Source organism: Lissotriton helveticus, chromosome 7, assembly GCF_964261635.1.
Source record: "Lissotriton helveticus chromosome 7, aLisHel1.1, whole genome shotgun sequence".
Taxonomy (NCBI): Eukaryota; Metazoa; Chordata; class Amphibia; order Caudata; family Salamandridae; genus Lissotriton; species Lissotriton helveticus.
In genome coordinates, this window is record NC_136068.1 from 1,524,614,381 (window position 1) to 1,524,627,442 (window position 13,062).

The following is a 13,062-nucleotide window of genomic DNA, read 5'->3' on the forward strand; positions in this document are numbered from 1 at the left end:
ATCCACAAAGTTACATATACAAAACTCACTCCAAACAAACAATTTAACACAAATTATGTAGATATACATACAACATGTGTCACAAAGTTTTCAATCGCTAACGGGCTGGTTGAACAATCATTTCGCTACCCTCAATTTTCCTATTAGTTTATCAGATGTGGCTGTGCCGTTTATTTTTCAGAGTCCCCAATGGAGATAGTCTGCATGTGGCGCACATATGAGGAAACGTTTTCTCCTCCTTATTCTCAAATGTGTGCGCTAGTTGTTCTTAACCTGCTTATGTCAAATAAGTGAAGACTCCTCCAGCGTGAGAGTGGACGAGTTTCGGCCTGAGAATGTCGGCCTCTTCAGGACAAAAGAAAGACAGAGTACTGATGGAAGGGCAGACCGTCTGAAAAAAAATTGCTGTATCGGATTCAAATTCATCAGAAGCAAGGACACAGGCACCGCACGTGTAGTTCTAAAACTGAGAATTAATCTTTAGCGGATCTGTGTGCGAGGTCCCAACTAATGGAGCCGGATGCGAGCGGGTGGTTCCAACCAATGGAGCCGCACCAGGCCCTATGTTTTTTTTTAATATTTCTTTTTATCCCAGGCCCTATGTTAATATCGGCCTCTGCCACCTTCAGGCGCTAACTATCACTAAACCGGGCATGGTCACAGACAGAATCTCATTTACCTATTACTTCGTGTATTTTTTTGTGTGCAGTTGTTGTGGGTTTTTTTTTATTTGTTTTTTTTTTATTTCACATTTTTTAACATAGAAAGTGTTGTGCTGTGTAACCTTTACAAACATAAAATAAACATTATAGCCATTCCACCATTTCCCAGTGCAGTGTCTAGTAGTGGTACAGTCCCATTTTCTAAAGGTCTTACGTATTACAGGTCGTGTGCTGCGTGTGGTCAGTATAGGAGGCTCCTTCATTTTTAGATTCAAGAACTTTCGTAGTTGAGGCACATCCCTCCGAAACAGATCCTGAATTCCCTGAATCCTGCCCTGTTGCTTCAAATTACTCTGTGGACTCTCTCCATGACGCCAAATTCTCTTCTGCATAGCTACTCGCCGTTTCGCTAGTAATAGCGCCAGTTGTGTGAATCGCGATTGCATTTTTCTTCCCTTAAGTTAAGTATACCCAATAAACACGCTGTAGGCTCTGGCCTTAGTGCCACTCCCCCCACAAACTGTAGTGTCTCAACCACCCAGCCCCAGTAAGTATGTACTGTGGGACAATCCCGGGCCAGGTTGCAGGAGCTATTTGGCATCGTGGACATGTATTCGGTTTCGTAGGGTCTATGCGATGTAGTAGCACTGGGGTGATGTATGTGCGGTGTAGAAAATTGAAATGGGCTAGTTTAAATCGTGCGTTACATGAGCCCTTTTTTAGGTCTCGCCTGAGCTAGCGCATGCGTTGCACTGCAAAAGACTTTTAGTAAGTGGGCTTCAAAAAGCTGACCACACGCTTTTTGTGTGGCCTAAAGCGTGCGGTTACACGCACAGCGCCATCTGGCTTTCCTCTATCGTCATGGCTCATTCAGTGCATCGCTCTTGGGCCCCCTTACAGCGCGCACATCGCACACCACTCTCCAGATGTGCCTCTTTGCTTTTTTTGTAACAACTCGGCTTCTTTTGTTGTGCCTAATGTTCTTGAACACATATTGGCAGTACATAAAGGGTGATGGGTGGTAGAGCCTTAGTGATGTGTTTTCGTTGCTATTTAGACACTGTAGGGAAGTTGTTTTCCAGTTGAGATTCCGTGATGCATCAAATCGCATTCTAGCTGGGCAGACTCACCTTTCGATTCCCTCCTCCCTTGCTTATACAGACTTTTTCACTCTATGGATTTGTGGGCTTTTGTTTCCTAGCAAAGTGAAGGCCAATTGCCTCGCAAGCGCACATTTGCCTCTCCCTGTTGTTTCTCGCTTGAATTTGACGTTTGCAGTTTTAGCATTTCCTTTTAAGAGCACATTTACTTGTTTATCCATAAAATACAACTTTGTGGCTGGAGATTACAGTTGACCCCAATGCTTTTGGCCTCTCTGCAATCTGAGATGCATGATGCAGGTAAAGTCACGGCTTGACCTTCATTTGTTAGGCATCAGGTGGAATATAAGTTGGATGCAGACCTTGAGCTCGCATTTGTGTTGGAAGGGCTGGAAAACAGAGTTGGTTTAAAGGCTCCACCAGTGCTTCATTTCATGTTCTTCCTTCTCTTCCCTCTCTCGGGTACTACTTCGCTTCAATCCTCTCTGTCCATCTTTCGATCGGGCTTTCTTTTTGCTCAACTGTCTCTTGAGCTGCCCGCTCCCCCCGTCCCCCGCTCAGCCCCTCCACTATCTTGCCACCCCATGCCACCTTTTCATTTCCTTTCCCCCTTGTTGTTTCTTTTCCCCATCCCTTGCTCCCTTCAATTATTCTGCCTCTTCCACAGTTTGCTGCCCCTCCCTTATTTGGGAAATAAGCAAGTACTGGGATAAAACAAGGTCTTAGGCTTCAGGGCTGAGGTGCGCTGGAGCACCAGGTGTTAATATGTGTGCACCACGACTTCTGAGCGAACTAAGTGCAATCTTGCGTAGCATCATGTGCTAACATGTGTACAGTGTGAGTTCTGAGCAAACTAGGTGCAACCTTGCGTAGACCCTTTAAAATTGTGTGCAGGGATGTGGGCAACTATTCGGGTGGGGACTCCAGCAGGGCGTCACAACATCTGTCACAAGACTCCCCCTGAGTGTGCAGGGTTGTGGGTCCCTGTCCCCTTCCGATGACCCTCCCCAGGGGGTCTGTATTTCTCTTGGTGCTGCACATGGTCATCAGTGAACCTCCAAATGTGGACTTGCCAAGCAAGGGGCGGTAATCAAGGGCTTTTTCAACCCCCTCATATGGAACGGCACATAACGGTACACAGTGAACACAGGGAGCATACCACACAGAAGCCTGGTCAAGAGTAGCGCAGTAGTTTCATTTCTATGGTAATATCTCTCGCCACCATTGTACTCCCATACAACGGAGGCCAGCGGGTAGAGAGAAGGATATTGTGCAGCCACAATTAATAACTGTTAACAATTATACTGAATGCCTTGGAGGGAACTCCACCATGCTCACCAAAAGAGCCTTAGACCAGGGACTGGGCAGTAATGGGTAAACACATGACGCGACAACTCCTAAGAATAAGGTCCTTTTTGGTGCAAAGGGCACCATAGGGATGTATTCCTAAAAATTGGTTAAAGTAGAGAGCAGTTACAGCAATCCCGGGGTGGCCAGTGAGCATTCCCTTGGGGGTAAATAAAGCTGTGGTTAAGACAGAGACAGAAGTTCCCAAGTTAAGTGTAGGCCATCGAATTTGCCTACGAAAGGGTAAATAAGCCATGCACAAGCCCACCAAGCATGAGGGCTTGGGTCAACTCTAATTCAAATCATCTGAAATTTGTAGGGCTCCACAGTCACATCATGTTTCTTCACACACTTCATGTCCTACACTGTGTCTCATGTGACTTCATGCGCCCACACCCAGCAACAAGAGGACATGTTACACAGACTTTTCACATCGACCCAACGCAGTGCAGGAAGGACGCTTACACCACCCACTAGCCGCAGTCAATGCACTCACTTACCACCATACTGGGCACCCTGCAAGCCAGACATCCCAGATACCCCTATGCACATCTGGAGTGCCCAGGCCACACCCAGAAAAACAAACACTGGCATGGCCAATAGGTCTCGCCTTTGGGACCTTATAAGTATTTAGTTATGCAGCACAATAGCACAATATCCTTACTGCAACAACATTAACTGTTGGATAGCTAAACACTTATAAGGTCCCAAAGGCGAGACCTATTGGCTATGCCAATGCTTGTCCCTTCTAGTAATGAATGTGGGGAAACACCTTTGTGGAGCTCATCCTTTATTTCCACCACTGGCTTCTTAAAATGTTGCTTCTCACCCCATTTAAATATCTCCTTGTAAGACCACCGTCTATGAGTACCCCAGTGCTATATGGGTACAGTTGGAACACTGAAATACAGAAGCCCACGATAACATTGTGCTATAGGAGATTAACAGCCTGGTTTCACCTCTATCATTTTGCAATCTTCCTGCAGAATTGCATGCTTTCGTGCATTTCTGCCGTGGTTCACAACACTTGCTACATTAATGTTTTAAACTGTCGTTTTTTGCAGTGACCTGTTTTAAATCCTTATCTGTCTTCTGCTCTTTGAGGTTTGTTGGATTTGCTTGGGTTCCATATCCTGTTTGAAAGGCTAACCTACATGATTAGATGTCAGTGTGATCATGAATGTGGGGAGCTCAAATTACTGGCGTCAAATGTCACCAGGAAATATCAGCATTAACATCTCTGAACTAGAGGTCTCCAAACCATGAGGCACAAACCCTGAAGAGTGTTGTGATTCCATTTGTAGGGTGCGAGTTCCCACAGCCTTTTTAATAGGCTTCTGCAGTCCTGTAAAAGTAAGCTTAGACTCGGAAGCCTAGTGAAACATCTCCCTTGTATACAGTCTGGGTGCTAGCCTGCTGCATCAAGGACCAAGCTTAGGTAAAGCCAATAGGTCTTTGGCTAATACTTGTGTGCATATGCTGAACACCGTTAGCAAACAAAATGAAAGTAAATCAAGTCTGGTGTGTAACCACGGATGGACCATCATACATCCACGCGTGTGCGTTAAGAGGCTTTTGCTCTTGTTCCTCATCTTAAGTGAGGAATGCTGCTGGACTGCTATTAGCATACAGTGAAGCGCATTAAACAGATGACTCTCTGACTGGTGTTATTTACATGCTGTCACTGGGGTGAGAGAAAGTTAAATAACAACAGCACTTCCTGCTATCACTCGTAAAGGAAGCTTCCTTCTGCTGACCTACTTATCTGCTGAGGTAATTGTCCACCAACTTCTCACCTTGACAACATTACGCTGTCTACATCTTAAACTCTTAACGTTTTCTGAATGTTCGACCTCTGTTAAAGGCAGTTTACTGATTCTATGCGTTGTCTCTGGAAGGCCTGGTTTTCATTCCCTGAAAGGTGCTTACAGGGCCAGACTGGGATTCCAAAGCAGCTCTGGCAAATTTTGTCTGACCAGCCCCCATATGGTGCATAGCGAGTGCAGCAAGCGAGCCTGACCACTACAAGGGGGTTTGGGGGCTTTTCCACCCAAGAAAATTTGGGGAAAATTGGGTATTCCACAACACATTCGTCATTGTATATTGTATTGGCTTTTAAAGAATAGTAAATGATGACCTTACTGTGCACCAGGATACGACCATCTTTGTTGGGGCTCTTCAATGATTCCCTTACTGTCCACCTCCAGAAGTGCCTCTCATCTCTCTATGCGATACCAAAGGGGATGATGGACGGAGCGTTTGAGCAAATCAAACACTCACCCCCAGTCAACTGATCTGGGTTTAATCCATCACCATTCTTTAGCTCACTCCACCACCCCAGTTCAGACATGGCCATATGCAAATCAGTCTGACCCTGTGCCTCATGGGAACAGTCCAGCCCGAACTGTCAAGCCATGCCTTCCCTGGACCGGAAACAAGCATCCTGGGACAGGTTTCGGGTTCATAACCCCCATCTGCCAGGCTATCTTGAATCCTGTGGTAAAGTGAGCAAGGGACCCACGTCTGGGCATACCTTGCCAACTTAGGGCGAACAAAGCGATACCAGAGGGGATGAATCACATCTCTCTATAGCCCCTTTCTCACATGTATTTAATTTGTTTTATAGCACCTCTTATACTAGTGTAGGGTGTCGGAGCACTTTACAACACACACACTAACACACACACACGTAAATCAGTGTCTAGAAAATATTACATAAGGCAAAGGCGACTACATGGTGTAGGATTCACACCATGCTTACTGGTAAGCGTTTTTTAAGAGTGCTTGGTCTGCAGATGCAGAAACTCAGGATTCAGAGCGTATACAGTGGTTAGTGTTGAATGTATTGATAAGAATTGATTTTTCTACCCAACCAAACCTTTTTTAGCAACATAAGGATAATGAAAGACTGGGGAGAAAAAAACTTTCTTACCTGTACCATGCAGTTTGCATGCAGCTCTTTGATGGCAGTACATAGTTAACTTGGCTAGATTACAACTGTAACTTATGAACTGCACAATAGCGAAAAATCTCTATGACAAAAGCAGTAACCCATCATGCTATGCACCTAAAATACTCTTCTTTGACATGCATGCTAGACGTTCTTTGCAGACGGCATAATAACCCTATGCGCTACCTTAGATGAATAAAAACTGCCGCTATCACGCAGGTTGTGCTTTTGCACCCATGTCCCTGTTTCACGAGAAAACCAGTCTCAAAATGTTCTTTAAAATAGAATTGAAAATGAAAATAATTCATCACGGGGTCCTGGGTAGTACAAATCTCTGAATGATCCCAGTTTCTTGGCTGCTTCCAGAATCGACAAACGGAAGAAGCGTCCATTAATCTAAACCCCCCCCCCCGTGCGAATCAAACCATTTTAAAATTTAATGAATGTGTTTTATGGCATTATTTTCAAACCGTTTAAAGTTTAAATGTATGCTCCTGTTTCATCGATTTCATCACTTAATGTATGAACACTTCCTGGTTATCCATCTCGTTTTAGTATCTCTATTCTTTGTGGTGTGTTGTAGCCTACAAGGTACTGCAAGTAACAGGTTTTTTTTAATACTCAATTGTATTCATTTTTTTTAGCAAGAAAACAACTCTGAAAAAATTAAAACAGCACATCACAGCTGTGATAGATCGTCGCCATATTATGTCTCTGCAGTTTAGTACGCAACAGGTTTTATTATTATCTTTGCACACAGTGCTTGTTTTGTCGACTTGATCCGATTAGATGCTGCATTCACTGGACTCGGGGATTTAAACAGTAAATACCAACAATGTAAACACCCCTAGCCCCCACACCACCAAACTGTCACTTAACGTGGGACTCAATTGCCAGACACATAGATGATTCTAAAGTTGTTGCAGCCCATTGATTGGAAGAAATAGCTACTGTTCTGTTCCCCAATAAAAAAAATAATCATTGATGGAATAGTCCCGTCTTACACGGAAACATCACATGTGGACTACTGTTCTTTTTGAAGTATCAGCTTCATGTTGATATCTTTCCTTTCTATTTAACTTAAACTTCCAGTGTTCTCCAGCTAGTGCAGTGTCTCTCTGTCCGACGCTCTCGGTGCACACCATCCGTAGTGCAGTGTGTCTCCTTGCCCAGCGCATTGGGTGCACCTGGAAACACACCACCCAAGCAGTATCTGTAGTAAACAAATGTACTTACTACCACCCACAACAGAAAAAACCCCATAAAAAGCAACCATTGGGACAGGCAGACAGAAGTTGCCAGCATTGAAAGGACAAAAAACCAAACAAACTCAAAACATTATTTATTGCTAATACTTTTTAGGTCTCGCCTGGGTTGGCGTGGCAGGGCAGACCCCTGCTCCGTCTCAGCGAGAGATCTTGTAAATACAAGATTTGTAAAATGGACTCTTTTCCCAGCCCCTCTTTTCCATTGGGTAGCGTCAGCGTTTATGGTAAACGTTGGCTTCCCATTGGAAAAGAGTGTTTTTGGTTGCCACCCTGTCCGTTTTTTGGACGGCCCCTCCAGACACCATGGCCTGATTTGCAGCTGTCGTGAAAACTTTTCTTATCTGCTTGTTTATTTTAACAAGCAGATACGAAAATTCTTCAGTACAGCCCTGAAGCTGGCACGGAGCTGAGAGGTGTACGGGGTCAAGGTGAGGGCAGGGGGATCCCGGCAGACTGTGTTTTGCACGGGCAGCCTCTCCTCCCTTGAGCCCCTTAAAGAGTTTGTTCCAAAGGTATATCACGCGCTCAAAAATGCGCCACGGCACAGAAACATATATTACACTGACAAAAAGCATGAAATGTTACTTTTGTCTATCATTTTTGCCTGCAGTCATTTTGTGCCAGATGTTCAAATTCGCACAAAGCTGCGTTCGTAGATCTGAGCTGGGTTTGACCCCCACCTCCCTCCACCTAAATTAAGAGAGGCTTGGCGCGACGCGATGCTGGTCTGTGAGGCCCCACGTCAACCTTTAGCGCAAAAAGCTGTTGCATGCGTGCCTGTCTACCTCTTTGTTGTCTCCGTCCCAGGACTGTGCCAGAGTCTTCACAATGGTGTAGCGCCATGAAGCCCCCGTTCCTCTACCCCATTTCTAACCCCCAAATTCGAGGGGTGTTACAATTTTTTAGATTACACAATCCAGGCTCATTGGTTCAGCACCCGCGGATAAACACATCGCTCCCCGAAGGGATTACCCCGAGAACGAGATTAGTGGATGGGAGGGTGGTTAGTGGAGAGAGCAGGAAGCAAGAGAAAGGAGAGAGGAGAAAGGAGTCAGAGGCAGACTGTGCAAGAGAGAGGGGAGGCTCTGGAAGAGCACACAGGGGAGAGCTAGAATTGAGTGCGAAGCAATGGAATGGAATAGCTTGAACGTGAATAGGTTGTCGTTGTGTGAGTGGTCGTCAGAGGCTGGGTTAGAGAAGGTGACCCTTTTCGGGAGGGTGTTAAGGTGGGATGGTGAGGCCAGACACCCCAGGCCACAGACTCTTTCCGAGTTGTTTTTCCCGTCTTACTCTGCACTGAGTTCTCAAAGCCTCCGTGTTTGGCCAAACCTAAGTGGAGACCACATTTAATTAACAAATTCACTGTGTGTGTAAACACCATCCAGGGAGCAGGTTTGAGAGGTTCATCCACCCACAGCCTCAGCTAAGTCAGCCTAGTGCTTCAGCAAGAGCTGAGCAGAGCCACTTCATTCAACATGATTTACAGGCACTGAACCAATCTTGAAGTTGTCTGCTCCTAACACATCTAGTTTTTAATTTGAGCGCTCTGTCAAGTAAACAGCTGCCCAGTGCTGCTATTCAAAGTGGGGCCGCATATTAACGTCAGTAGGGCTAAAAGTGACCCCAGGGCCATACTTTGAGAATCCAAGTTCTATAACACGCATTCTCAAAAAATGCATAATGAGTCCACCTGGAGTATAGACTGCTTTTCTTTATTTCCTGGCCATTGATTGGCTGAGAAGCGCTAAACCTATTTGTGTGGCAGCCATCTTGTTCTAAAATGGTGTGTAGGGATGACCAATGAATCTCACTTGATGACCTGTACGCATATGCCAGACATCATATAGTGTATTCTTCTAGAAGTCAGGTAAAGTGCTTAGTGCAGGCTGTGGGTCACCCGGGCCCCAGGTGTATGTATGTCTGTACTGGAGTCTCGGTGTGCTCGGGAGTTAGCAGTCTGTTTGCGCCTCTCTGAGTACACGTCTGTCTGAAGTCAAGGTCTGCGTGTGCCCCTGTCTCTATGTGAAGTGGAGGTCTGCGTGTGCCCCTGTCTCTATGTGAACTGGAAGTCTGCTTGTGTCCCTGTCTCTATGTGAAGTGGAAGTTTGTGTTTGTCCCTGTCTCTATGTGCACCTTTCCTGATTGATCTCGCAGTTCTCTGCATAAGCTGGGCTTGTAACCTAGTCATGTCAAAGTACGATTAACCTGGGATGGTAGGGGTTCGCCTCCAGGTGTCTTGACAAATTCAGTCTGTGGGCAAGTATTTACAACCGGGCACGATTGAAATATCTGAAGCTGAGGCTCAAGGCACCATGGTTTCTCACAGTGGGCCATAAGGTGTGAGGACTACATGCACATTCAATCCTTGGCCTCTCTGCAGAGTGATGCTCGTATATGTGCTAGTGTTAATTGTGTGACGGAGGTACACAGCTGTCAAAATCTGGGAGCAGCACAGGAAACGACAATGCAGTGGGGGAGTTGTATGCGTGGGAGCAGAGCTTTAAGTGGGCCGGGTCTCACCGGTGCTGAGCACTGGCAGTAACTTTATCCTATTAGCATTACAAATACATGATATTTATTTTGCGTAACAAAACTCACATTGACACAAGCCATTAACATTTACAAAGCCAATAGCTCGCACTCCTATAAATGCAATTAATAACATTTTCATTTACAAATTTTAACACTATTTGCATTTTACATTACAATCATTTAAATAAATGTTCATAAAACAAACAATATAAAAAACAATTTCATTTACAAAGCCATTTGTACGAGTTACTTACCTCCGGTAACGATGTATCTGGTAGAGACGATTCTAGCCGCAGATTCCTTCACGTAGAATTATCCCCAGGCGTGAAACTGGATCTGGAAAACATTTGCCACAGCATCCCTGTGCACCGGGGGCGGGGTGACACCACGTGACTCCGCCCAGGCATCGTCCGCGTACTTGACATCTGCGAGGTCACATAAGACCCACCCCAGCGCGCCTATGGCAGTTTTCTTCTAAGAACTTTTCCGCACCACAACGCGGAGCCACCAGACAAAAAACTGTGGGAGCATGGGAACAGTGTGCGAAAGAGTAGAAAAAGGAGAGACAAACGACACCTGAAAGAACAGTGCAACACTGCAGTGTCCAAAAGGCAGGGGAAGAAGAAAGAACAGAGCAGAGCCCTGAGCAGCCACCGTGCCAGCACATAGACAGCCTTTCCCCTGAAACAAGGAACATGCGTAAAGCCATGATACACGTAACAGGCCCACCACCACCATCCAGAATTAAGGAAGGGGAGCCAGCCCCAAGACAGAGAGAAACACAACCTCCAAGCCACTCCAGCATAGAGGGAAACCACCCCCCAGGGAATAAGGGCAAGGCCTAGCCAGATGACCACTATTCGGAGGTAATCAGAGGGGCCAGCACCCTCAGCAGCAACAGGAAGGGAAGAGAGGGAAGGACAGAGATTGAAGGGAAACCGCCCCAAACCTGGACTAACCTGAGCAGCGGGGCACAGAAGCACCATAACCCCATCCTACAAGGAACCAAGAGGAGGAATGAACAGCAACCAGGCGGAGCCACCCGTCAGGAGCAAAAGAAGGTACTCACAGGAGACACAGCCCCCCACCAGGAGGCGAGTACCGAAGACCAACCCAAGGGTCCTCGCAGAAAGGTGAGGAAGGGCGGGCCGTGAAGGAATCTGTGGCTAGAATCGTCTCTACCAGATACATCGTTACCGAAGGTAAGTAACTCGTACATCTGATAGAGGCTACTAGCCGCAGATTCCTTCACGTAGAATAGATACCCTAGCAATACCCACGGGGAAGGAGGGTCTGAGAAAGGACCCCACCAGCCTGGACGGAACAGAAGGTCCCACAGGGAACCAGATCTGCGGCCAGAAGAGAAACTTCATACCCTCCATGCAAGAGGAACACCCACAAGGGGAACACCACCGACCCCAGAGGGTGTATGAGGAAAGGGAGACTAAAGAGGCCTGCAACGTCACAGCAGAAGAACCAAGGGCAAGGCTAGAGAGGCCGAAGCACCTCACTACCTCACAAGGCAACAGAGCTTCCATCCAATGCCAAGACAGGAAGAGGAGGAAGAAGAAGAAGCCCAGAGAGCCCAAGGAAAGAGGGAAAGGAAGGCGAGCTCTCTCCAGATGGAAGGCAACAGGCCAGTTATAAGCTGCCAAAGAAAAAAGAACAGCCCGGGCCCCAGAAGACCGGGCAGTGTATGCCTGACAAAGGAGCACTCAGAATCACTACAGCCCTCAGGACAGGGGCAGGAAGGAGAGAAAATGTCCGGCCACAACACTACGAGGGGCTGCGCACCCGACCTCAAGAAGCAAATGCAACATACAGAAACGCCATGGAGAACAGGCACCCGAAGGCGACCAGAAGCCCCTAGCACAGCACAAGGTATATAACAGCTACCACTACCCCACATAGGGTCGTGAAGTCCCAAGATATGGGAACCCTCTGTGAAAGAACTTCTGCAGCAGAGGAAAAAACAAAAGGGCCACGGGGAGAAAAAAAACCCGCAGAAGGCTTGACAAGCAGCCCAAGCAAAGCAGAAGGCCTAATCTCAGGGCCGAGTCTATGCAACAACTCCAGCAAGACACACACAAAGGCAACAAAGGGCCGTCCTGCAGCCAACAATGGCAAACTCCCAAGGAGGACTCAATTGCCAGAAAGCACACTGTCAGAACAAGCAGCCTAAGAAGGGCCAGAATCGGAGGAGGAGCCACGCGAGTGCCCAGGATGGCCACGTAGGTCCGCAGCTCCGCCGGACCCGAACCCCATCCTAGCATCCTGATGCCTATCCTGCTCGTTGATTTTGCCATTGTTTAGCGGAGGGTGAGCGGTGCCCGTAGAAGTGACTCCGGCCCCGCTGCGAGGTCGGGGGCCGAAGCTGTGCTCTGTGCCGTTTTGGGCCTGGCAGACCGGTGGAGCCGGGGTCTCAAGTGAGGAGAGTGGCAGGCCGTCAAGTGAACAACACCCAGGCCGGGACCGGAAGTCCCCGGTCGGGCGCAGGTGTTTGTGGGTTCCTGTCCGCACCGGTGTGAGGGGCTTGAGAAACACAGGCTGCTGTGAGGGGCGGCGGGACCCCTCCGAATGGGGCTGTCATCTTGAGTACATACCCCCGGAGTCATACGAAGGCGGGGGTGCACCCTCGGTGGAGGTACGCATTTCAGATTTGTTGGCATTGTTGAAGGACGCTGCAGGGGGTCCCGATTAACAGTCCTGAACTGGGAATTGACTGGCGTCGGCCTCCATCGTGTGGTTCTGGGGCCCTTGCGGTGAACGTCTCCGCCCCCTTTTGGTGAGCTGGATGCCCGGCAGGCAACTACTTGGAAGAAAGCCAACCAAAATCCGCCCTGTCCCGACCTGGCTGCCTCTTGGCGATCTTTGTATCGACTGGATGTTGGACCTGGGGTTGTCTGTTGGCGAGCCCATGAGTTGAGGCTCTGACTGGTAGTGCGAGTGACCGAGTCACCCAGCATTGCTCAGTGTCGCCTAGTGTGATATCGACACGCCCGTTGTAGCGGAGGGCCTCGGGAGGCCCGAGTGGAGTTTTAAGAATGGCGACTAAACCTGAGAGTGAGTAGCAGCAGTCGAGGTCTACCAAGGGGTCTCGCTATGTCCAGGCCAACAAACTTGACCGCTATACGTTGCTTAGAGGATCGCCGCCCGAACCAAGGAAAGCACAAGATAGTGGTGGGAAGTCTGCCTGTCCTACG

General features: G+C 47.7%; 1 protein-coding gene across 3 annotated transcripts in view; it reads right to left on the reverse strand.

The window, feature by feature from the left end:
* TMEM143 (transmembrane protein 143) overlaps positions 1-13,062 on the reverse strand; it is a 229,327-nt gene that overhangs the window by 120,298 nt on the left and 95,967 nt on the right. The gene's annotated exons all lie outside the window — the stretch shown is intronic.